Source organism: Neoarius graeffei, chromosome 1 (assembly GCF_027579695.1).
Source record: "Neoarius graeffei isolate fNeoGra1 chromosome 1, fNeoGra1.pri, whole genome shotgun sequence".
Taxonomy (NCBI): domain Eukaryota; kingdom Metazoa; phylum Chordata; class Actinopteri; order Siluriformes; family Ariidae; genus Neoarius; species Neoarius graeffei.
The window spans coordinates 108,464,432-108,489,869 of NC_083569.1; the positions used below are offsets into that span (position 1 = coordinate 108,464,432).

Genomic DNA, 25,438 nt, shown 5'->3' on the forward strand with positions numbered 1-25,438 from the left:
TCCTCCAGGCGCGACCCCCAACTGTCCACATGGGGCCGCCCTCCACAGGAGCAATGTGATGAGACTCCAACCAGACACAGAGCACCAGGATGGATCAGGCAGGTCCGAGGAGTAGAAGAGGTCAGCATCTCGATCCCAGGACCAACAGAGGGACAGATTTGGGGGTTGGGGGGGGGAGAAAAGAGAGAAAACACAGGTTGTTAGGTATGCCCAATGTCACCTGAGTAAGTAGGAACAGTATACATATTGCACTGAGTACAAGCAGGGACTCTGGCAACTAACTATGACAGCATAACTAAAAGGGGAGAGCCAGAAGGTAACACAGGCATGAGGGAGCCCCAGGACATAAAGCAGCAGCCACTACACCATCAACAAACTCGAGTGAGTGAGCAAGCAAGTGGGGGACTGACAGCATCCATACATCCCAGTTTACCAAAACACTCTATGCCTGAGGACCCTCCAGATCTACACCATTAACAAAATAAGTTTGAAAATAAAAACATGACTTCTGTCCATTTTCCATCATAAAATATAACATATTTCTATTTATGCATAAAATAAACTTTTAATTGTTTTTGTTCCAGTATTACACAATAGCTACACAGCATTCAGAAAGATAACTTGAATGGTTTTTTGAATTATTATTATTATTTTTTTTTTTTTTTGGGGGGGGGGGGGGGGGAATGTATAATCCTAACTTTATTGTTGACAAAATATATATATTTTTATTGTAGGTCCAAATCTCATCCCAAATAATTTTCTCAAAATGGTTATTCAAATTTTGAACATTGTCAATAGCAGACATTCTGATATACACTCCATACCAGTAGGTGGTGATAATGTACCAGTTTGTTGTTGGACAACTGCCAATAAACCTCAAAGAAGAAGAAAAGATGAGAAAAGAACATCCTCCGATACTTCCTTCACTACACAGGTTTTGAAGTTAATTTTCTGCATAACATCATTAAAGGTGAGTTAATGTGAAACTTCCCACCTGAGCTGTTGGGTTAACAGGTAGTGGAGATTCTGGACTCATGAGTCTCTGTGTTTTTCTTCTTCCAGTGTCCTGATTCTTTTCACCCCTTAATAAAATCAAAATCCAGACAGTTCTCTCTAGGAAAATCTCCACAGACTCCTGCTGCTACAGCCTGAAAGGTAAAGTTTATTCATGTGTCTGATTTCTTCTTTATTTTTTACACTCTGTGAACTTATTTATAATTGAGTAACAGTGTTCCAGCTAGCTTTCAAGAGGGCAGGGTGCCAATGATTGCCACGGGCAAGTTTATGCACATCAATACAGATAAAGAGTCTATGATGCAAGATTAGCCATACTGGGCAACTGTGTAAGGCAGTTTACTTTTGTAAAATAAAGTCAGCAAATCTGATACTTCTTAGTTAACCAGTTTAATACAATACTTCGTAATACTATTGTAGTAGTATTATTATATAGAACTCCCCCCCACACACACACACACACACACATTAATTTATTAAAAGTGACATTATCAGAGTCAATAATTCTAACAAAGGCATTTTAAGTGATTGCAACAGTTTTACACAATGCATACATTCAAGAATGTAATTAATATATTGTTAATGTTTGCTGTGATTAATTTTATCCATCATTAAAAAAAAGCCCTACATTCAGCTGCAGACCTGCTGAGAATAAATTTAATTACCTGAGTTGTTTTTTTTTTTAAACAAGCTAACTATTTATAAGATTTTCAAAGCAGTACAGGCCATTTATATAAAAAACTGACTAATTCTGAATGTAGGCCTTGCTGCCAATTAAGATCTCTGTCTGTACCAGGCCCAGTATAACTGTATTACATTTAACATTACTCAAATCCTAAAAACAGAGCTCCCGGTGAGTGTATGAACAAAATATTGCAATGACACAAAATCAAGCTTAAATAATCCAGTTTCTCCACAAGACTTGGAAATTAAGCATGAGTAAGTTTCGTTCATTTGTAGGCATCAAGAATTCTCAAATTGCAATGTCAAAGGATAAAAAAGTGGTAACTTGGCATTTCATTGCGACTTTTCCTCAAACAATTCCAAAATGGCTACAGACTTTTTTTCTTCAAAGGTATCATTGTGATTGTAAGAAAGCAAGATAGTAGAAGTATTTTAGTATCAAGCTTATAAGTACTAAAACAAAAAGTATCAAAACTAATTCGCTCATCTGACCTGAATGCCAATGAGCTGTTGTCATGGCCTGGCATCCATCGTCCACAATTCAGTGAAATCGTATCTCCTCCGTCAGTTCTCCACGGATTTCCATTCTGGTTGTTTGTTTTGTCAAATTTTTTGCTAACAAGTTAGTAATTAGGCCATATTAACAAATTTTCCAGGCCTCTCACTAGAAGTATTTCAGTTGTTCCTATTTCAGTTCTGATTGATGTTTTGGGTAGATCTTCTCTTGAGGAACAAAACGTGGTCATTTGTTTGTTGATTTTCCTGTTGTAAACCGTTTGTTTACAACTTTGTTTATTTCCAGTTAAATCATATATCTCCTCCCTTAGTTCTCAATGGATTTCAGTTCTGGTTTTGTTTGAAAGAACTAGTCCTTCTGTACAAAAATTTGTCATTGTATTGTCATTTTTAATAACATAGTAGTAATTAGGTCAACATATATATATATTTTCTTCTCTCACTAGAATTGTATCTCCTTGTTTGTCATGCAAATTCAGTTGTGATTGATGTTTTGGGTAGATTTTCCCTTGGGGAACAAAGTAGTCCTTTGTTGATTTTGCCTCTTGTAAACAGTTTGTCGTAGGGGTTGGTCCTCTCTCTCATTGTCACATTTTGATTCTGTTGGTTGTTTTGATGGCAGGCCAGATGAGCTATGTCCTTGACGTTCTGGTTTTGTTACTGACCTGGATGCGCGCGTGTTGGGGGATCCCGCCAAAAGCACAGGGTATCGAGTTAAAACTTTTTTTCTTCCAGCATATGATGATGGAAATTTGTAAAATAAAACAAACTGTCATGAATATTTTCTGTAAAATGTGTGGGTAAATAATCCCACATTATTTTTGGAAAAGCAAATTAAAATAAGCACTGAATGGAAAAACCCATCTATCTTCTGGAAGTAAAGATACAAATTGCATGTTTCGGTGGTCAAGTGTTTGAGAGACGTTGCCTTGGACTTGTAAACTGGTACCCTGTGATCACAAAAGCCATCAAAAATCAGTTTGAAGTATTACCATATTCTCTTAAGTATGGAGCTTTACTCCACACATGCTATGCTAATAAGACAAACTGGTCAACAGATCATGACTATGACCCATGCTAATAGTGTGCTGTGATGGGTCAACATGCATTACATTCACTGGAAGTCGGCAACATTCTTTAGGGCAAACATTCTGTGTCAGAATGTACAGTAAGTGCATAGGTGCAAGTTTTCCGGCATGTGCCGGAAGCTCTGTTTTTTTCGGTTCTGAAAAAGTCATTTTTCCAAATCGTGTAAATCCCTTGAGATTTTCAGGGGGGGGTGGCCCTCTCACTGTCTCACTCTCAGCGTATTACTGGGTTACCGCGGTACAGTCTCTGCATGAGACAAATCTTTTCATCTCGTCTTCGCCTCAAACCTCATTCAATTTATACGCTGCTCACCAACGAGCGGTCCTGACTAGACCGTTGTTTCATGGTGTTATACATACGTGAGATCATGTTTCACACATGTATCTGCTTTTATAAACTTTTTTTTTTTTTGACATTTGATTACCTTTCAATTATTAAGTAAAAGTAAGGTAGGTCTTGAAATAAGTTTGTTAGCTTTTTTTTAATCATCTTTTCTAATGTGGTTGTTAGGTTGAAAACTCATTTGTAGTCAGTAATGGGTTATAAAATATAGATATTTTTGTATATGGAAAAAGCTGAATCTTGTTATTTGCTAAAATCCAGGAGTTTCTGAGGACATCAAGACATGTGGCCCCTTATTTTAACTCAAGCTGTGTATATATTGTAAAAAAGGTATCACAGCAAAAGCATATTAAAAATGGTTGTTTCAACATTTAAATTAGTAGTTGCTAGATGTTTTGAAATATCAAGCCTTGTACTTGAAATATTATTTCAGATGAATTGATGAAATGTATTCATTTGATGTGAATATGCAAATCATATAACTATTATAAATGTTTGCATGAGATTGCATGAGAGACAACCATTTTAACTTGTAATTTAAATTTTTTTTCGAGCCCTAAGGGGGGCTCACCCCCCCCTTTGTAACCCCCCCCCCTGCATGGCTGCACCATGCACATCTGACTTTGTCAGACTTTTCAGGTTTTTGAAAATTGTGTACTTGCACCCATGTAAGTGTTGGAAAAGTTGGAAAATTCTTGGAAAGTTCTGGAAAATTATGAGCAGGGTGCATATAAATGAGTTCTGGAGGGCAGGGCATGGTGTCCTGGTAAAATTAATTTGCTGCAACACTGAGTAATCATTACAGCACTAAATACAACAAGCAGAAACCTTCGGGTCAGAGTTCACACTTTTGTGCCCTTCAGATTATTAATAGTAAAGAAACTGATATTTCAGTTCATCAATTTTGCTTCTCATTCTGGAGCACATTTGAGGCTTTGAAAATGGCATGAAGTACCAACATCCCTTATTTTGGTTTTGTGGAAAGACATGGTACACTTCAATAATCTGGTACTGTAAATACCTTTCATTGTCACATGTACCAATGGCAATAGCCTAAAAATGGGTTATGCTGAGGAATGAACTTATTTTGGTCTCCAGGCATTTATATCCTCCTAGTGATTACACTCAAACCAAATATGAATATGGTTCCAGAATTAAATTGTTAAATTGATCATCTCAGAGAAGAAATCCAAATGTGGGGCGCAAGGCATAAATCCCCCCCCCCCCATGTGTTGTGTAGGTTAATAAATATGAAGATTGTCAAAGCAAAATTCTATTTTTCATGAGTACAAAATTTGTTGTGTGTGGCTATTTTGCAAGATGGAAGGGGGATTAATTGTGCAAAATGTCATTGTTCCATTTTTGCACTAAATGTAAAACAATCTTTGACAAACCTATTCTTTTCTAAGCTGTTTGAACACTATTAACTTTTTTTTTTATCCTAAAATTGTGTCCAAGAACACATTCAGAAATGCACAAAAATCAGAAATGCCTCATTGATCCTCTGAATGTCCTTTTCATCAAGAGTGTACTGTCTGCCATTTAATATTCCAGCTTGAGGTATGGATTAGACACAGCATCTCCTCAATAGGGACCCAGCACAAATGGCATAGGCCAGTGGTTCTCAAACTTTTTATACTCTGTACCACCTGAGAAAATATTGAGCTCTCTGAGTACCACCATGATGACCAACATTATAATACAGCAGCATAGGCCTTCCCTTTTAGCTTCAGCCACACAGGAGAGATGTTTATTCCTTATTATGGTTATTTATTGATAGCTGTTAACACCGAATCAGACATTTACAACTCTGTCCAACAATTCTCACATACTCCTACATACACAGCGCAATACACACTCAAATTGCAACTGAATGAAAATGGCACAGAACCATACAGTACATATTCGACCTCTACAAAATTATGCTCCTAATCTGGCCCACAAATAACACAAACATCAAGTCTTTTTTTTCTCAGCAGAAGGTATGTGAAACATCAAACATCTCAGCACAAAAAAGGAAAAAAAAAGAATCCAATGTCAAGACACTTGCACACACGAGATCAAAAGCAACCTGTTTAGAGTTTTTTGAGTAATAGTCCTCCTTAAACCAGGTTTATTGTTAACACCCTCCAACATCTATATCAGAATAACAGAAACAATGAACCACTCAGGAATAACCAGCATGTCGCTGAATGAAGAACTTACATAGCCTACCTAATCAGAGGGATGTGTCTGTCTCTCTGTGCACAGTCCTTTGATGTCTGGCTCAATCGAGCACAGCTTCAGTCTTGGGTCTGGCTCAGCATCCAACCTGGACCTGTATTTTGTTTTTATGGCAGCCAGTGAAGAGAAACCTTTCTCACAAAGATAGGTCGTTGCAAAAGGCATGAGAACGCGCACGGCCTTGTCCGACAGCGCTGGATATTCCCTGTGTTGCTGTATCCAAAAGTCCAGTAGCGACTGTTTTTTGAAGTTACATCTCAGTGTTTCATCACAAGACAGTTCAATTAAACTCTCCTGCTCACCGACAGTTAAGTCAGTGGGCATGTCCGAGGTTTCGATCTTGAATGGGTTTCTCATCCAGTTCTTTTCTTTGGGTGTCACTGGGAAATATTCCCTGAGCTGCTGCCTGAGGGAGATGAGGTGCGCAATGATGTTATCTCTGATGCTGTCATCAAGTTGCAAGTCGTTGTTGGACAAAAAACTCTCCAAAGAAGGGAAAGCTGAAACATCTCCTGCTTTGGCTCTGATTTCGAACAACTCCATCTTTTTCATCACTGCGCTGATTTTGTCCTGCACGTCAAAAACGTTGACAGAGAGTCCCTGCAATCCCAAATTTAAGTCGTTCAAACGTGAGAATATATCTGACAAATACGCAAGCTCACTCAGCCATATAGTGTCTTCAGAAAGGTGTGACAAGGGGAAGTTTGTGTCCTGTAAAAACACATGGACCTCTTTGTGCAGCTCGTAAAGTCTTGAGAGCACTTTGCCTCTTGATAACCACGTGACTTCAGTGTGCAGCAGGAGCTGGACGTGTTCACTGCCCATTTCATCACACAGTACGTGAAACAGACGAGAGTGCATCGGTCGGGCCTTAATAAAGTTCACAGTTTTTACAGCGGAGTCTAGAACAGACTTCAACTCATCGGGCATCTTTTTCACAGCAAGCGCCTCGCGATGTATGCTGCAGTGTGTCCATTGCATCTCAGGTGCTACGTCGCGAATCCGGGCTGTTACTCCACTGTGACGTCCAGTCATTGCTCTTGCACCGTCTGTGCACACACCGATACACTTTTTCCAATCAATCCCATTTTCTTCGATAAATGCGTTCAGTAGCTGAAATATGTTCTCAGCTGTAGTTCTAGTCTCCAGGGGCTTACAGAACAGAAAATCTTCATGAGCTGCACCTTCATACTCGTATCTCACATACACAAGCAAATTTGCCAAATCTGCAACATCAGTCGTCTCATCTAATTGAAGGGAACAAAATCAACTTCTTTTAATTCGTTCAATTAGTGTCTTCAGAACGTCATCGGACATTGACCGTATTCTCCAAGAGACAGTATCATTCGAAAGTGGCACTAAGTCTAACTTTTTGGCAGCCTTCTCCCCACACATGATGTGTTATTTTTTTAGCTAGCGGCAGACACAGTTGCGAACAGATTGTGTGTGGCTGATCAGATTTAGCTACGAGCAGGCTAGCACTGTACGACGCCTCCTGTGCTTTGGCTGAATCGTGGACTTGGACTGCTTCAGTTCTTCCCGTTTTCTTAGAAAAAAATCCACAGGCTTATCTTTCAAGGCTGAGTGTTTGGTATAGAGGTGCCGTTTGAGATGCGCTGGTTTCATGGAGTCATTACTGAGGACTTCGGCACACACCACACATTGTGGCCTTGGCTCTTCCTCGGTCCCGCTCCAAAAGAACCCAAGCTTGAGATAATTTGGGTCATATTTTTGCACTGGTTTGCGGCGATTTGTGTTCGCAGAGGCTGTGGACATTTCAGGGGCAGCACTGCCTCTTGCGTTTTCATTAACACTTGTGCTAGGTTCTGCTTCCTTTTCAACACTGCTCGAAACATTATCCTCTGCGTCCTGATCGACAATCTTCCTTTTCTCCGTCTTTTTAAACGTTCCACTTTGTAGCCACACTTTTAGTGATCCTGAAACGCTCATTTTGAAGTTATATGATAATTTTAATGCAAACATATGACTTTCCCCCGCGTACCACCAGAGAGCGCTCGCGTACCACTGGTGGTACGCGTACCACAGTTTGAGAACCACTAGCATAGGCCATTTGAAATATCTAGAACTACCAGTCTGGATGATGAAAGAAAACAGAATATCTTGCTGTTCCTCATCACATTCCACAATGCTGCCTATATATCACACAAGAAGTCGCATTGCTTCTCAAACCCCAATACAGTATTTAGCTGCAACAGGCTACTCTAAATATCTCCGTTAAATCTAAGTATGTTGTCTACAACAGGGGTTTTCAACATTTTCTACTTTAAGGCCCACCTGTTCATACTTGTACCGAGTCGGGGCCCATTAAAAAAGATCCTCAATTATTTTTGGCTCATCTATTCTATTAGAATCTAATAATCTACTGTAAAGTGTATTAATGGAATGCAACATCACTCCTTGTTACAGATGGGAGCCCAAGAATTAAATAAAAACAGTTATATATAAAAAAAAACTTATTGCCATGTTTGTGTACAGCAAACAAGCAAGTTATTAAAAGCAAGAAGTACACTCGAAGTGGTTATAGAAACCACTCAATGGGATAGATCTTTACATGCTAACAAAGAAGGATTTTTCCTATGAAAGAAAAATTTACTAGCCAATTTTGATAGTCGAATAAATTTTGATCCGATTGTAGCATAACTAAATACAAAGACAATAGTTATGCATACTGTGCATTAACTTAATGTGAAGATCATTAACAGAAAATCAGGTTTTAAGTTTTTTTTTTTATTATTCATTTTATTTATTTTTTTATTATAAAGATATGTTTATGGTTATTAGTCTTTTGTATTTGTAATTATTTGTATCTGGATAGACACAACCCCACCAGCTCTTCTGATCAACTTATCGTGTTTTAAATAGTGCTGTCAAGCGATTAAAATATTTAATCGCGATTAATGTCGCGACTGTCATAGTTAACTCGCGATTAATCGCAATTTAATCGCACATTTTTGTCACATGAAAAACCATTGTAATTCTCTTATCAGCATAAAAAAGTGAATGGGCTTGCTTTGTACCAATGTTTTTTTTTTTTTAATTGCAGAGCATAACACGTCTTGTCACAGCCACTGACATCCATAACTTCCATATTAGATGAGAAAACCAAGGGATGAAAAATAAAGTGCATATCACTGTGAAAATAAAAAAAATGTTTTATTTTACTCTTCATTAGTTTCTTTTGAAGAGAAGTATTTGCCATAAAAGAAGAAAAAAACAGATAACAAAAATAAAAACATTCATCATATGTTCAAAAACGTTCATCATAGTGTGGGACTGTATTATCTAATGCTCACTGCTTATAACTATACACCTACCCGGTGGAGATGAGCTGGGAAACTGAAGACTGAAGGAAAAGTATTGGAAAGTATTTTTCCAGTCTCACCTGTGAAAGGTAATCCCATGTGATCTCGTTTGGACGGTAAACCTGTTGGTACAGTTAAACGCAGCGCGCAACAAGCCTCAGCAGGAACTACGGGTGACTCGCAGGGCCAAATTAGAATTTGCGTTAACGGTACTATTTTTTTTAATCGCGTTAAATTGAGATCACGTTAACGCGTTATTATCGCGTTAACTTTGACAGCACTAGTTTTAAATAAAGTTATTCATTCATTACGAGTTGGAAAATTATCCATCCATTGAGTTCACCGACATCTCAAACTACCTGGTGCTGCAGACATTGTTCTACACGGACAAACAGATGAAAACCTGGGAGAGCATGAAGGCAAACAACTTTTTATATGTGGCTGTGTTAAAGATCTGGGGCTCAAAAGCAGATAAATCCTGTATCATTTTTGCCCAGGTAAAGAGGAATTTCTGGCCTTTCTATGCGTCTTTGCGATGGTTGCTAGGACGCTGGAAGTTTTAGTATTCAGTGTAAACAAACCACAGCTGCTCGATTCTCATTCCTTCCTGCTCTTCTCTTCCAGCAGGCATCACAGACCAATATAATTAACCCACAGACGCATTTATTTCTTCTGCCCACTGTGCATGCACTGTGTGCGCACGCGCGTGTGTATGCGGGCCGTGTGCACGCGTGCAGATGCAATGCAAAGGAGGAATGAGACAAAAATAAAGGCTTGTTCTTAATATACCCACACATGTACAGTATTTATTCCACTTGAAAAGTGTATGTCAAACCAGCTACCAGATTTGGGGCACAACGACATGCTCAACTATTTAGTATTTGGCTTCAAGCTTGAAAAAATTTGTGGCCCACTAGATGGTGCTTCGCAGCCCACTGGTTGAGAAATTCTGATCTACAACAGACTTTTTGTCTTTTTAGAGGCTTTTTGTACACTAGTAAATTGAGGATGTCACCAGTCAACCACTTTTTACTATCTTTTTGGTCCTTAAAAGTGGATTTTTCGGTCAGCGTCCCAGAGGCAGTGATTGCAGGGGTGTTCACTAGCAAAGTGTGCATGAGGCTCGAGCTTGAGGTCGTCATCATCCACTATGTCAGCAAGGTTGCCTGCACAAGGGAGAGAGCAAGAGAGAGAGACCGAGAAAGACCAAACGCTTATCAGGCTGATTGAGAAACAGGTGAAGGGCAAACTTGTGGTCATTCAGTCTCTCTCTCTCTCTCTCTCTCTCTCTCTCTCCATTATCTTCTGGAGGCTAATTGGAGAAAAAAAATCACCAATCCACTCCTGTTACTCCAACCTCATCTGTTCATCCCTCTGTTATTCCATTCAACCATCATTCCAAATTTCACTCCTCCATCACACCATCCCTCCAGCCAGCCAGCACATTCGAGTTCTGACTCTCCTCTGACAGCCACACTGCCTTTTTATACTCTTCTGGTTATTGAGCGTGAATTAAGGTGCTGATTATGTTGCTCCAGGCTTGTGTGGCAAGCAGACCCCACCCTGTGGTAACACTGTTTTTGGCTGTCCAAAACAATGGTGCTGAAACGCTGCTGTTTCTTCAGCACCATGGTAGTGGTTGTGCAAGGAGCAGTGCACTGCTTTGGCAGTGATTTTCTGGGGCTGCCGTCACAACTGGATTAAAAAAAAAAAGATACAGTGGTGCTTGAAAGTTTGTGAACCCTTTAGAATTTTCTATATTTCTGCATAAATATGACCTAAAACATCAGATTTTCACACAAGTCCTAAAAGTAGATAAAGAGAACCCAGTTAAACAAATGAGACAAAAATATTTTACTTGGTCATTTATTTATTGAGGAAAATGATCCAATATTGCATATCTGTGAGTGGCAAAAGTATGTGAACCTCTAGGATTAGCAGTTCATTTGAAGTTGAAATTAGAGTCAGGTGTTTTCAATCAATGGGATGACAATCAGGTGTGAGTGGGCACCTGGTTTTATTTAACCCTCATCCTACCATGCTATTTTACACCTTAATCTTACCATGTGGGGTCCGTTTGGACCCCAATACTTTTCTTTAAAATTAAAGCTTATAAAGACAAAATCACCAGATAAGTTTTGTTCAGAACATCTTGTATTAATAACAGCAATACACTAAAGGGCCCAAGGCATAAAGAACACACTTAACCTTCATCCTACCAGCCAATTTTACATACACAAACTACCAGGCGGGGTCCGTATGGACCCCAGGAGGGAATACCTTGAAACCAATGCAGTAAGAACCAATTCAATGCAGCAAACAGACATAACTTTATTGAAGAACAAAATCCACTATGGCTGAATATCAATGATGTATTATAAATGCAATAACATTGCAATAATATTGCAATAACTAGCATACATGTAGCAAATTATAGCGCCACAAAAAAAATTGGCATTATATACATGATTTTTGCAGCTCATGCAGCTGTAAAACATTCTGGATTACAACTTAGGTCTTTTCTTACAGAATTTAAAACAAAAAAGTAATTGTAAAATAATTTAGGGCTTTTGTTTTGCAGCCTGTGCTTATTGCAGCAGTGGGGTCCACACGGACCCCAAGAAGGAATGCCTTGGTAGTTTCATTATGGAACATAAAAGAAATAAAAGAAGTTAACTTTCAGTGTGCTATTCAGTTATAAAATGAAAGACAGATAAACTTTACTCTGGGGTCCGGTTGGACCCCAGTAACAAATTAATTATACCTTCACAATGCAAAAAGCTGATCTTCCGGTGCTTTAGTGTTTTAATTAAGACAAATTCCGACAAATTCATAAAACGGTGAGGCAGTATGTCACATATTTTTAAAATGGCAAACAAACATATAGGTGCGGGGTCCAGATGGACCCCACTTGGTAGGATGAAGGTTAAAGAACAGGGATCTATCAAAGTCTGATCTTCACAGCACTTGTTTGTGGAAGTGTATCATGGCACGAACAAAGGAGATTTCTGAGGACCTCAGAAAAAGCGTTGTTGATGCTCATCAGACTGGAAAAGGTTACAAAACCATCTCTAAAGAGTTTGAACTCCACTAATCCACAGTCAGACAGATTGTGTATAAATAGAGGAAATTCAAGACCATTGTTACCCTCCCCAGGAGTGGTCGACCAACAAAGATCACTCCAAGAGCAAGGCATGTAATAGTCAGCGAGGTCACAAAGGGCCCCAGGGTAACTTCTAAGCAACTGAAGGCCTCTCTCACATTGGCTAATGTTCATGAGTCCACCATCAGGAGAACACTGAACAACAGTGGTGTGCATGGCAGGGTTGCAAGGAGAAAGCCACTGCTCTCCAAACAGAACATTGCTACTCGTGTGCAGTTTGCTAAAGATCACATGAACAAGCCAGAAGGCTATTGGAAAAATGTTTTGTGGACAGATGAGACCAAAATAGAACTTTTTGGTTCAAATGAGAAGCGTCATGTTTGGAGAAAGGAAAACACTGCATTCCAGCATAAGAACCTGATCCCATCTGTGAAACATGGTGGTGGTAGTATCATGGTTTGGGCCCGTTTTGCTGCATCTGGGCCAGGACGGCTTGCCATCATTGATGGAACAATGAATTCTGAATTATACCAGTGAATTCTAAAGGAAAATGTCAGGACATCTGTCCATAAACTGAATCTCAAGAGGCGAGTCATGCAGCAAGACAAGGGCCCTAAGCACACAAGTCGTTCTACCAAAGAATGGTTAAAGAAGAATAAAGTTAAATGTTTTGGAATGGCCAAGTCAGAGTCCTGACCTTAATCCAATCGGAATGTTGTGGAAGGACCTGAAGCAAGCAGTTCATGTGAGGAAACCCACCAACATCCCAGAGATGAAGCTGTTCTGTACGGAGGAATGGGCTAAAATTCTTCCAAGCCGGTGTGCAGGACTGATCAACAGTTACCAGAAACTTTTAGTTGCCGTTATTGCTGCACAAGGGGGTCACACCAGATACTGAAAGTAAAGGTTCACATACTTTTGCCACTCACAGATATGTAATATTGGATCACTTTTTCCTCAATAAATAAATTACCAAGTATAATAATTTTGTCTCATTTATTGAACTGGGTTCTCTTTATCTACTTTTATGACTTGTGTGAAAATCTGATGTTATTTTAGGTCTCATTTATGCAGAAATATAAAAAAATTCTAAAGGGTTCACAAACTTTTCAAGCACCACTGTATGTTCACAGTTTTCACATTTATTAATGTGCACACTGTGTTCTTCCAGGACACAGAAAACCAGATTTACTAGTGCATTGTAAACAATTTGAGTATCGTAAAAATTTTCAATATTTTCCATCAGTTATTTAAAGGTTCTGACTGCAAATTTGAATTCTGGGTAAGCATGTTCTATTTTTATTGCTGTTGGAGTTTCGAGATGTTTTGAAGTTGATTTGAGTTGAAATTGAGGAGTTGCACTGCTGCACACACTGGGTATCCTATGTGTAAATGTTTTGCCAAGATAAAATGCATTTTACAATTTTATAATTTTAATTTTACAATTCCGGACATTGCTGAAACAAGTGAGCAACAATATTCCGTGACCACCGTGGGGTGAGTTTGACCAAATTTTAACCAAAACAAGTCGGCATGGGCAAACATGGCAGATTCTGCTCTCCTGCCAGTGGAAAAGGGAAGGAAAATATGAAACCGAATCACCTGGAAAGCATGCCAGAACCAAAATGTTGTCGTGAAGTGACAGATTGACTGCTGGAATCAACTGAAGGATGAAACGGGTTCGAGATCTGATGAATTAACATTGCTTTTCTTGAATTGATGAGTCTGGAGTTATGCATATCTAATGTTTTGATCTTACAGAAAAAGAAACAATAACGCATTACATTTAGCAGACACTGTTATCCATAGTGACATACAAGGAGTGCAAAAGTCAAGTACACGAAGTGCTGAACTTCTAGACAAGAAAGTTCCCATGCCAACTGAACAACTGACAGAATAATACTTAGTATAACATTCTTTTGAAGTACAAAAACTCTGCAAACAGCCAAATAAATGAACCAACCTTACAAATGAACTGAAAAAGTACAACTAAATGGAGAACATAACTCCAACAGCTAACCCCAGTCCAGACCGTACATAGCCTGGGTTGGTCTAGACCAATACGCAGTTGCACAGTGGACAGGGGAGAGGTGCAGCCTGAATAGGTGAGTCTACAGTCTGTGCTTGAAGGTGGTCAGGGAATCGGCAGTTCTGACATCTGATGTCATTTCACCAAAGGGGAAGCCAGGACAGATGGCAGTCTTGAGCTGGCTGGGCAGGAGCAGAGAGGAGGAGGGGCCAGATGACCAGTATTAGTAGAGTGGAGGGATCTGGCTGGCATGTAGGGGCGGCTCAGACTTGAGCGGTATTCTGGCCCTAACCCCTTGTGAGCCTGGTAAGCTCACAGCAATGTCTTAAATTTGATGCGGACTGTGATACGTAGCCAGTGTAGGTCAGCAAGCAGAGAGATGACATGGGAAAAACGAGGGAGGTTGTAGACTAGGCGAGCTGCAGCATTCTGGATGAGCTGCAGGGGGTCTGATGGCAGATGCTGGAAGGCCAGCAAGGAGTGAATCAGTACATGGACCAGGAGCTGGGTAGAGTAGGTGGTGAGGAAGGGGCAGATCCTTTGGATGTTGTAAAGGAGGAATCTACACATTCCGGGTCACTGCAGCAGTGTTTGCTGAGGAGGACAATTTGTTGTCAAACACAACCCCAAGGTTCTTTGCACTGGGTGAATGTGATCAAGAGATGTCCCCCAGGGAGATGACGATATCCAGGGGTGGAGAGGATGGAGATATCTTGCCTGGGTTGAGCTTCAGGTGATGTTTGTCTATCCAGTACTGGATGTCAAGCAGGCAAGCAGAGATGTGATCTGTGTCATAAGGAGGGAAAGGCAGAAACAGTTGGGTGTCATCAGTATAATAGTGGTAGGATAGACTTTGCAGGATAGCAGAGATAATTGGGCCGAGAGACTGGGTGTTGAGGGAGAAGAGAAGCGGACCAAGGACTGGACATTTGAGGGACACCAGTGGTAAGTGGATGTGGTGCTGATACAGTACCAGACCAGGTAAACTGGAAGGAGCGACCAGAGAGGTAGGACTTGAATCAGTCTTGGGCTGTCCGGCAGATCCTCAGAGCTGATAAGGATGACAGGAGGATGGGGTGATCAACAGTGTCAAATGCAGCAGAAAGGTCAAGAAGAATTAGGACAGAGGAGAGGGAGGTTGCACGTGCTGCACATAGTGTCTCACTGACTGATCAAAGCACAGTCTCAGTTGAGTGTCTAGCTTGGAAGCCAGACTGGTGAGGATCCAGGAGGTTGTTCCGTGAGAGAAAAGAGGAGAGTTGGTAAGCACCAGTACATTCAAGTGTCTTTGATAAGAAGGGGAGAGGAGAAATGGGGTGGTAGTTCTGGCTGACCGAGGGATCTGAGGTCATTTTTTTTCAGCAGAGGAGTGATGTGGGCCCATTTGAAGATGGAGGAAAAGTATTCGGATGACAAGGAGGTGTTGACAAGGGAGGTGATAAATGGGAGAATGTCAGAAGTGATGGTCTGGAGGGGAGATGAGGGGATAGGGTCAAGGGCACAGGTGGTAGGATGTTGAGAGTGCAGGAGCTGGGAGACATCAGAAGTGGAAAGAGGGGGGAAAGCAGAGAGCAAGGGTGAAGAGACAGAGGGTGGGGTGGGCAGGGGAGGCAGGTATGGTGAAAGAGTTGCAGATGGCCATGATCTTTTCCTCAAAAAAGACTGCAAAGTCCTCTGCAGTATTTGAGGACTGAGATGCAGCTGGTGGAGAGCTGAGGAGAGAAGAGAAAATGGTTGATAAAGGTTTGAGATGGAGGTCTAAATTTTAGAGTGATGAAACTTGATCTTGGTTGATTTGAGCGATGCTGTGAACTTGGCAAGGAGGGATTGGTAGCAAGACAGGTTGGTGGGGGCCCTGGATTTTCTTCACTTCCTCTTTGCTGCATGTAGACTGCTTCTGTTGGAGTGAAGTGTTTTCAGACATCTAGGGACTAGGAGGGGAAGATCTTATTAGCATGGAGACTAGAGGAGATGATGTATCAAGAGGAGAGCAGAAAAGATGCAGCATATTCAGTGGCAAGCTTGGAGAAGGACTCAAAGAGGAGGAGGGAAGCAGTGACGGAGCAGGCAAGAGAGGAGAGAGAGAAAGGGAAAGGTCAGTTGGGCGGAGGAGGGATGTGAGGGAGAATGAAATTAAATGGTGGTCAGACAGATGGGGAGGGGTAACTGTGGGATCTGAGGCCGAGCAGTTTCTGAGGAAGACCAGGTCAAGAAGGTTGCCAGCTTTATGGGTTGTAGGTGAGTGCAGCAGGGAGAGTTCAAAGGAGTGAATTAGTAGAAGGAAGGCAGCAGAGTGGGAGGCTTTGAGGTGGAGGTTGAAGTCTCCCAGGAGCATCAGTGGGGTGTCATTATCTGGGAAGGAGCTGAGTAGGATGTCCAGTTCATCAAAGAAACATCTCACAGGGCCACGAGGACAATAAACAGCAATGACAAAAAAGGTTTACAGGAGAAGCGACTGAAACCAACTGAAATTCAAAGGAGGAGATGAAAAGGTGGAAGAGGTGATAACTTCCAGATGATAACTGAGAGATCAACACAAAAGCAGTAACAGAAATAAAAGATGTATTTGCGAATGTCAACCACAAATTACATACCTGCACCTCCAAAATCCTCAAGTTGATGCAGTCACAACGTTTTCCATGCGTCACTACCTTGGTGTAACCCAGTTCCAGAATTATGCTAATTAGTTCAAGCTCCTTCCATTTGGCTGTTTCTGCAAGGCCATACTGTTTGGCTCCAAGATCTTTGGTCCCAAAATGGAGGAAAGCGACCCTCAGTGTGTCAATGTTTACACCTCGTCCGCATTATGTTGTTCTTGTGGGACATAGGAAAATGCCATGCACAATAAAAATTATTATTATTATTATTTTTTTTTTAATTTCAGATGACTTTGCAGTCAGTACCCACGGATGTGAAATCTCCGCGTTTCCGCGGAAATCCGCGTTTTTCAAATTGCCTTTCCGCGTAAAAAATCGTTTTCCGCGTTTTCTAAAATTAAAAAAAATAAATAAAAAAATATTCGGTAAAGTCTGGCGCGAAACTTTTCCGGATTTTACTAAGCGGAAGTGACGAAAGCTCCTTACAGCGATCTGATCATTATCGCTGTGTGGAGAGGAGTCGCTATTGTACATGCACTGCTACGGCCGAATCCCATTTCACCCCTTGGCCCTTCCCCTCCATTTTGCGCGTTCATGTGAAGGGGTAGGGGTATCCCAATCCCAGTTAACGCGGAGGGGTAGGGGAAGGGGTAGGGCTTCTGTACCCCTCCAAACGGAGATTTTCCTGGAGCTGACTCCGAACGAAGGGGTTTGAGTGATTTCCCACAATGCCATGCGGATTTCAGCGAGATTTCATGCGGATTTCAGAAAGATGGCGGTTCCCGCGGCGAAAGATTGTCATAAATGTATTTTCTCCATTATTTACGTGTTTTAAGTTGTTATCCAGAGGAAACACGCCGCTTGATTCGCTTTCGAGCTGAGAATGAGCAGCGATTTCTGAAATCCAAGCTGCTGCTAAAAAGCTTTGGGAGTGAGTATTGTTTTCGGTTGCTTAACTGCGTACGTTTTGTTCTGTTATTCTCGCTTTTATTGTTTACATGAGTGTTCTGACACCTCATTCTGTCGGATGAAGTGCACGAAGCGCCAAAGATATCCCATTCAGTGGTGTTAGTTAACAAATCACACCCTGCCAGCAGAGATTTCTGGTTCTGCCTCTGGCTCTGACTGTAGCGGCTGGTCGCAGCCAATGACGCATTTGGTCGCGTTTTGCTAACGTAAACGCTGACGGAGGTACGCGATGACGTATGCGATCGTTGAAGGGCTATCCCAATACGTAGGGGTTGAATTTCAAGCCCTATCCCTTGTAGCTCAGTTTCAAGGGGAAGGGGGAGGGGAAGGGGGAGGGGAAGGGGTAGAAATTAGAATTGGGATTGGGCCTAAGTACATGTACTATGAACTGGTGGCAGGGTTTAAATTTTATTGCTAGTTATGTAAGGCCACATAAAATTATATTCTTGTTCCTCATAATCATTACAGCCCGAACCAAAAAAAATTGACCCACCATAAACTTTTTTTTTTTTTACACTGGTAATTTAGCGTCATGCCTCTGAAACCAGAGTCTGCTCCAACCATTCCAATTTTTCGTGTTTTATCCCCCACATAGCAGAAAAATAAAACAAAATAAAAATAAAATAAGCCCGTCCTACCCATTTTGAGGAAAAATAGTGATGAGAAACAAGAAATTATTTTCATATGGCCTAACATGACATTTGTAGTGGTGGTAGTTTGGTATCAATGGTAACATTTTTCAGACTTAAGGCCAGACACGGCACCCCAAACCTGAAACATGACACTTTTTTCTCATTTTCAAAATTTTTTTGTAAAGTTCTGAAACATGTATCACTAAAGCACCATGAAATTTGACCAAAACATTTTTTAAACTGAAATGTGCTAATTTAGAAATTTTACATTTTATGTGCTTAAAATGTCACCATTTTAAGTCCTTTTTACAAAAATTTTCGTGGGGGAGACCCCCCAGACCCCCACCAATGGGAGGGCGCACCCTCCCATACCCTCCCCACGACAACTTCGGGGTCGTCTGTTGAGCCTAAAAATTTTCCTCTTTTTTTAAAATTTGTCACTCACATCCCTGGTACCTTTTAAGAAAGTGAAACTTTAATATATTCCAGACTCATTCCACAAACTAAAATGTTTCAAGCATTTTTCTATTTTGATGATTATGGGGGGGCGTCATGATGGTGTAGTGGTTAGTGCTGTTGCCTCACAGCAAGAAGGTCCAGGTTCAAGCCCTGTGGCCGACAAGGGCCTTTTTGTGTGGAGTTTGCATGTTCTCCCCGTGTCCACGTGGGTTTCCTCCGGGTGCTCCGGTTTCCCCCACAGTCCAAAGACATGCAGGTTAGGTTAGCTGGTGACTCTAAATTGACCGTAGGTGTGAATGTGAGTGTGAATGGTTGTCTGTGTCTATGTGTCAGCCCTGCGATAGAGCCCTGCACTCCCGCAGGACCCGACGCAAAGCAGTGCGGCGCGGGACAAATTTTGAAAGCTCATTGCGGGCGCGGGCAGGAGGGGGAGTGCACAATGCGGGAGCGGGCGGGAGAGGTGATAAGCTGCAGTCCCGCTAACTAAAATGTGTTTAAAATAAAATTTATAAATTATTAATTTATGTCTATCATATATAATTTGTGCTGGATATTTTATTTGGCATTAATAAAAACATTTTAAGATGCCTAAATTTGCGGATGTGGTTGTGGCAGCAGGGGCGTGGCCAAGCAGCAGTCTGTGAATGGAGGGCGGGGTTTCAGCACCACTGTAGTAATCCCCGATGTGGGTGGAGCACAGGAGCACGGCAGGCGAGAGTTCGTGTTCACACCCACTCACTTTATTGAGCTTTTCAGCTTTCTTTCTTTCACTCGTTCACTCACTCACTCTCTCTCTCACACACACACACACACACACGTGTTGTGGTCGGGGAGTGAATCCCTCTTCTCTCCCCTCCCTTTATACTCCATCCCTGCAACAAACAAACACACACACACAAATTGACATCAGGTGTAATGACCTAGCCACTTACTTTCCCCGACCCCGCCCTCCATTCACAGACTGCTGCTTGGCCACGCCCCCACTGCCACAGTGGTCTAATCTCACGTACGTTTCCGATTCCTTTCCACTCTCCCGTGTTTGAGATCTCCGATCATGGCAGAAGAGCAGAGCTCCTCTAGTGAAGCTCACAATGAGGTATCTCTGTAAAGCCTCAGCCACGCATGCATCCTGGCAATGCGCACCCTCGCTACGAGCGCTAGGTGAAGGATCGGTCAGTGGAGAGCTCAGCTAAGCTCAGCATGTTTAATTCCCCAAGCCAATGACAAGAACTTTCGTGAGAAATAACGCAAACGTCTGCATCATGCGGGATTTGCGGGCGGGAGCGATACAAAATATGGCAGGCGCGGGCGGGAGCGGGACTGAAAATCATAATTCTTTGCGGGAGCGGGCGGGAGCGGGACTGCACAATGCGGGAGCAGGCGGGAGCGGGACTGAAAATTCTGTCCCGCGCAGACCTCTACCCTGCGATGACCTGGCGACTTGTCCAGGGTGTACCCCGCCTTTCACTCGTAGTCAGCTGGGATAGGCTCCAGCTTGCCTGCGACCCTGTAGAACAGGATAAAGCAGCTAGAGATAATGAGATGAGATGATTATGGGCTACAGCACAAAAAAAAATCTCAAAATATTAGAATATTTCATTTTGAATTTGAGTAAAACAGTATAAATACTGTGTATCTCTCTGTCTACTTCAGTACGTGCAACCACAATCATGGGAAAAAAATTACTGACTTGACAGTTGTCCAGAAGATGATCAACACCCTCCACAAGGAGGGTGAGCCACAGAAGGTCATTGCTGAAAAGGCTCGCTATGCACAAGCAACAGGGATGACTGCAGCCTTGAGATGATTGTCAAGAAAAGTCTAATCATGTATGTACCGTAAAAGTTAATGCTGGCTGAAACAGAAAGGTGTCTGCATTAACTTTTTCATCAGTTGGTGCTACAGTAGTTGTTCTGTGGGATTGGATCATATGGGACAGCCTTCATGCCCAAGTAAATCGGTGAGCCTTGGCTACCCATGACCCTTTCATAGGTTGACTGGTTGTCCTTCCTTGGACCAATTTTAGTAGATACTAACCACTGCATACCAGAAACACCCCAGATGATGTTCCATTTTGGAGATGCTCAGACCCAGTCATCTGGCCATCACAATTTGGCCCTTGTCAGAGTTGCTCAGATCCTTACATGTGCCCATTTTTCCTGCTTCTAACACATCCACTTTGAGAACTGACTGTTCTCTTGCTGCATAATATATCCTACTCCTTGACAAGTATCATTGTAACAACATAATCAATGTAATTCACTTTACCTGACAGTGTTTTTAATTTTATGGCTGATTGGTGTGTGTATGTGGGTGGGTGTAAGCATGTTCATAAACTTTAGCAGCTCCATATGCAACCCTAAAATTTGGGGTAATGCATAAGTTAAAGGTGGGGGATTTTGGTGGTCAAGCTGTATTACAGTACTGTAAGATAAATTTCCAAGGACCGTTCCATCAAAATATGGGGACAAAAAGTAAAGTTATTGAAGCATCTTGAATCATTTCATTATGTTTTCCAGATGTACCACTGCTCAGATTGTGGGAAGAGTTTTATGAAGAGTCACCATGTGGAATATCACCAGCGCATCCACATTGAAGAGAAGCCGTATCACTGTGGACAATGTGGGAAAAGTTTTACCCAGCGGTGTCATCTCCAACAGCATGAGCGTATCCACACAGGAGAGAAGCCTTTTCAGTGTGGACAGTGTGGGAAGAGTTTTACTTATCGCAGTCATCTCAAACGGCATGAGCACATCCACACAGGAGAGAAGCTGTATCACTGTGGACAGTGTGGGAAAAGTTTTACTCAGCAGAGTACTCTCCAACAGCATGAGCGTATCCACACAGAAGAGAAGCCATATCACTGTGGACAGTGTGGGAAGAGTTTTACTTATCGGAGTAATCTCAAACGGCATGAACGCATCCACACAGGAGAGAAGCCATATTACTGTGGACAGTGTGGAAAGAGTTTTAATCAGCAGAGTACTCTCCAACAGCATGAGCGTATCCACACAGGAGAGAAGCCGTATCATTGTGGACAGTGTGGGAAGAATTTTAGTCACCCAAGTGCCTTCCGCAGCCACCTGCAGATTCATAAAGAACAGAAGCCGTATCAGTGTGGGCAATGTGGAGGGAGCTTTACTCATTCAAGATTGTTTAGTAAACACAAGTGCTCTAATAAAGCCAACAGCTCTTGACATGTGAATTTGTCAAATTACAATATATGCATGTTTTTAATATTACTTTCCTTTAAAAGGTAATGTTAAATTTTGGCTAAAACTATGTGACCCTTACAGAAACCGTCAGGTGAGTCAATTTTTCAAGATTGAATTATTGTGTTTTCAGAAAAGACCATTTAAAAAAAAGCTTTCCAATGATGAATAGATCAAGAAATTGATCAATACACCTCTGAGATATGGGTATTTGAAGTAGTCAGATTTAACTTTTTAAGAAAAGTCAGAAATGAAGAAATGTGCTAGTAAAGTTTACTGTATAAAGTCCTTTGGAATGCACACTTTAAAAAGATATGAAAATAAAATTTGGGGCGCACATTCACGATAGCTTCATAGATGGTACACACAATTTTTTTCACTGTACCTTCTTCTAAGCATGTTAACATATTTACAAAATGCAGATATTTTTTTTTTAACACAGGACTTTTCCCACAGGGCGGCACGGTGATGTAGTTGTTAGCGCTGTCGCCTCACAGCAAGAAGGTCCGGGTTCGAGCCCCGTGGCCGGCGAGGGCCTTTCTGTGCAGAGTTTGCATGTTCTTCCTGTGTCCGTGTGGGTTTCCTCCGGGTGCTCCGGTTTCCCCCACAGTCCAAAGACATGCAGGTTAGGTTAACTGGTGACTCTAAATTGACCGTAGGTGTGAATGGCTGTCTGTGTCTATGTGTCAGCCTTGCGATGACCTGGCGACTTGTCCAGGGTGTACCCCGCCTTTTGCCCGTAGTCAGCTGGGATAGGCTCCAGCTTGCCTGCGACCCTGTAGAACAGGATAAGCGGCTACAGATGAGATGAGAGACTTTTCCCACTTGTATCCTCCATGTATTTGCCCCACTTCACTCTACAGGTCAGAAGTTCCAAAATTTGGAAGTTCCTTGAAAACACTGTTGATAGTTCATGTATAGCAACAAAAGACCTCCCCGCTTCAATCCCTCTGCCACGGCCATACCTGTGAACATGCCCACACCTTCAGCCTCACCCACATCCTTGCCTGCACTTGTGACCTTGATGCTGTCCTTTATCTACCTGCATCTGTATCTCTTCATCCTCTGCCCCATCTGGAGGCAGCACATCTGGTTTAGGGCACATCATGTCCTTGTAGGGCTCAGGAGCAAATACTTGGATGTGTTTGAGATACTGTTGCCTAGCTCACAGAAGTCCACGTGAGGGAAGTGGACAACCATCTGGATCATTTATTTTGGTACTGTAAGAAAGTGTTTTCATCCAATGAGCCCCTCTCCTTCAAAGGGAAAGTGAACTCATCACAATGGCAGAAAGAGCAAGTGGAAGCATGAGAGATAGAAGAGGAACTACTGCCAGAAGATTACTCTTTTGAAGGTATTGATAGCCCAGCTGAGAGGAAGCCTCCAAAAGGGGTGGTTCGATTGTGTGGGAGTGAGTGCAGTTCCAGGCACACAATGTGTGAGGAAGTTTGAAGTGTGCATTTATATTTCCTGCTTTAAGAACATGTGCACACCCTGCATGGGTGAGGAAAAGTACTCCCCCCCCCCCCAAAAAAAAAAATACATACTTGGGTATTTTTCTTTGTTTGCTCTTAGCACTATTAAGGTAAGATAGCCTTTTATTATCCCACAAGGGGAAATTTACATTGTTACAGCAGCAAAAAATGGAAAGAGAAAAGGACAAGGCAGAGTAGTGCAAAAAGTACCAAGTATATAAATTAAAAAAGTAATGGAAACTTCTAATAAACACTTCAGAACACTTAGCAGTTGTCTTTTCAGTTATTTATTGAAACAGCTATAAAAACAGGAAAAGGAAAGAAGACACCACCTCAAGTGATGCCGAGAGTGCGCACTCAGTTGTGTCTTAGCGGCTGTTATCTATTATACTCTAAAGGCATTCGCTTACTGCTCGCGTCTGTACGCGATTGGCTCGAGGCTTGGCCTTGAAGTTAGATATCAGCTCTTTGTTAAAGCAGACAAACCGGTGTGCTCTAATTAAGCACTCCGGACGCATGGTCAGGCATAAGGCAGTATGCTTCTCACCAGCCCTTGAGCCAAGGACACAAACACAGAATAGGAATGTTCATTCACTAAATTTCCTTCACATTTTCCCCCTTTTTATCCTACAGGATAATAATTGCTAAAAGAAAGAAAAAGTGTACACAATTTCAGTGGCAAGAGTTCCCGGAGAGATTCGACTTAACACAGCATTATCCCTGTACACTCAATGACAAAGCTGTTTTGTAAGAGACATCTTAAGTTAATGCTAGCAAGCTATATACATAGATCAAGAAACAATAGAACAGAAAACAACCACAAACGAGAATGTTTTAAGCTAGGGCTAATTTCATATCAGCTGTGCTGACATCATTAAACGGTGGGTTATAGTCTTCATGTGGGTTTGGAGGCCAGTCAAGCAAGTTGTCTGGGTCTATTTTCACCATCTGGTAACCAATATTTGTCAGCTGCCTCTGAAACACAGACATACAACATTGACAGAAAACAGGGAGCAAACATATCACAATCACTAAGCCCAGGACCAGTATGGTGGATGGAATCAGAGTCTTCCATCCACTGAACCAATGCCATCAACAGTCTTTGACTCCATGTTCATCTGCTCGTAACTGTTCAGCAACCTTGTGCATCTTATTCAGTGCCTCAGTGATGTTACCAAGTTAACCCTTGCCCTTCTTGACGTGTATTGGTGCTCAGAGGGCAGGCACGCCCTATCAGCCCTCGTCCCACCTCACCAGGACTCGGAGGAAACTCGAAACCCTAAGACTTCTCTATCGGCTAGACACTGAAATACTCTTCCCTATTGAGGGTGCATGCGTGATTGATGTGATACTTGCACTGTTCCATGCAGTGGTGCCTTTCTTCCTCACGCACTTTAGTCAACGTACAGGTCACTTAGGCCTTCCTTTTCCTCCTGCTCAGCCAGTTCAGGAACCCTCCTGCAGTGGCTAGCATGGATTCACGTCACTCTGCCTGTGACGTTCACTGCCACTGGGGTCGTGAGCAGGACCTGGAATGGGCCATTCCACCGTGGCTTGTTCCACTTGGTTCGTCAGAAGTCCTTCACCACTATTCAATCCCCTGGTTGTAGTTCGTGCAGAGGTCCCTCAGCAGGCTTGGGAAGCGCTTCTTTTACCTGTTTGTGGATAGATTTCAAAGCAGAGGACAGCAATTCAGCATTGCATCGTCACACAGCGTGGTGTCCGGCAGTGTTCCTTGGGCTGGCCCTATCCCTGTGTTGGGTACTCGTCC

At 42.0% G+C, this 25,438-nt stretch overlaps 1 pseudogene; it reads left to right on the forward strand.

The window, feature by feature from the left end:
- LOC132881661 (zinc finger protein 850-like) overlaps nucleotides 1-23,934 on the forward strand; it is a 112,855-nt pseudogene extending 88,921 nt beyond the window's left edge.
- Nucleotides 23,935-25,438: the final 1,504 nt, after the last annotated feature.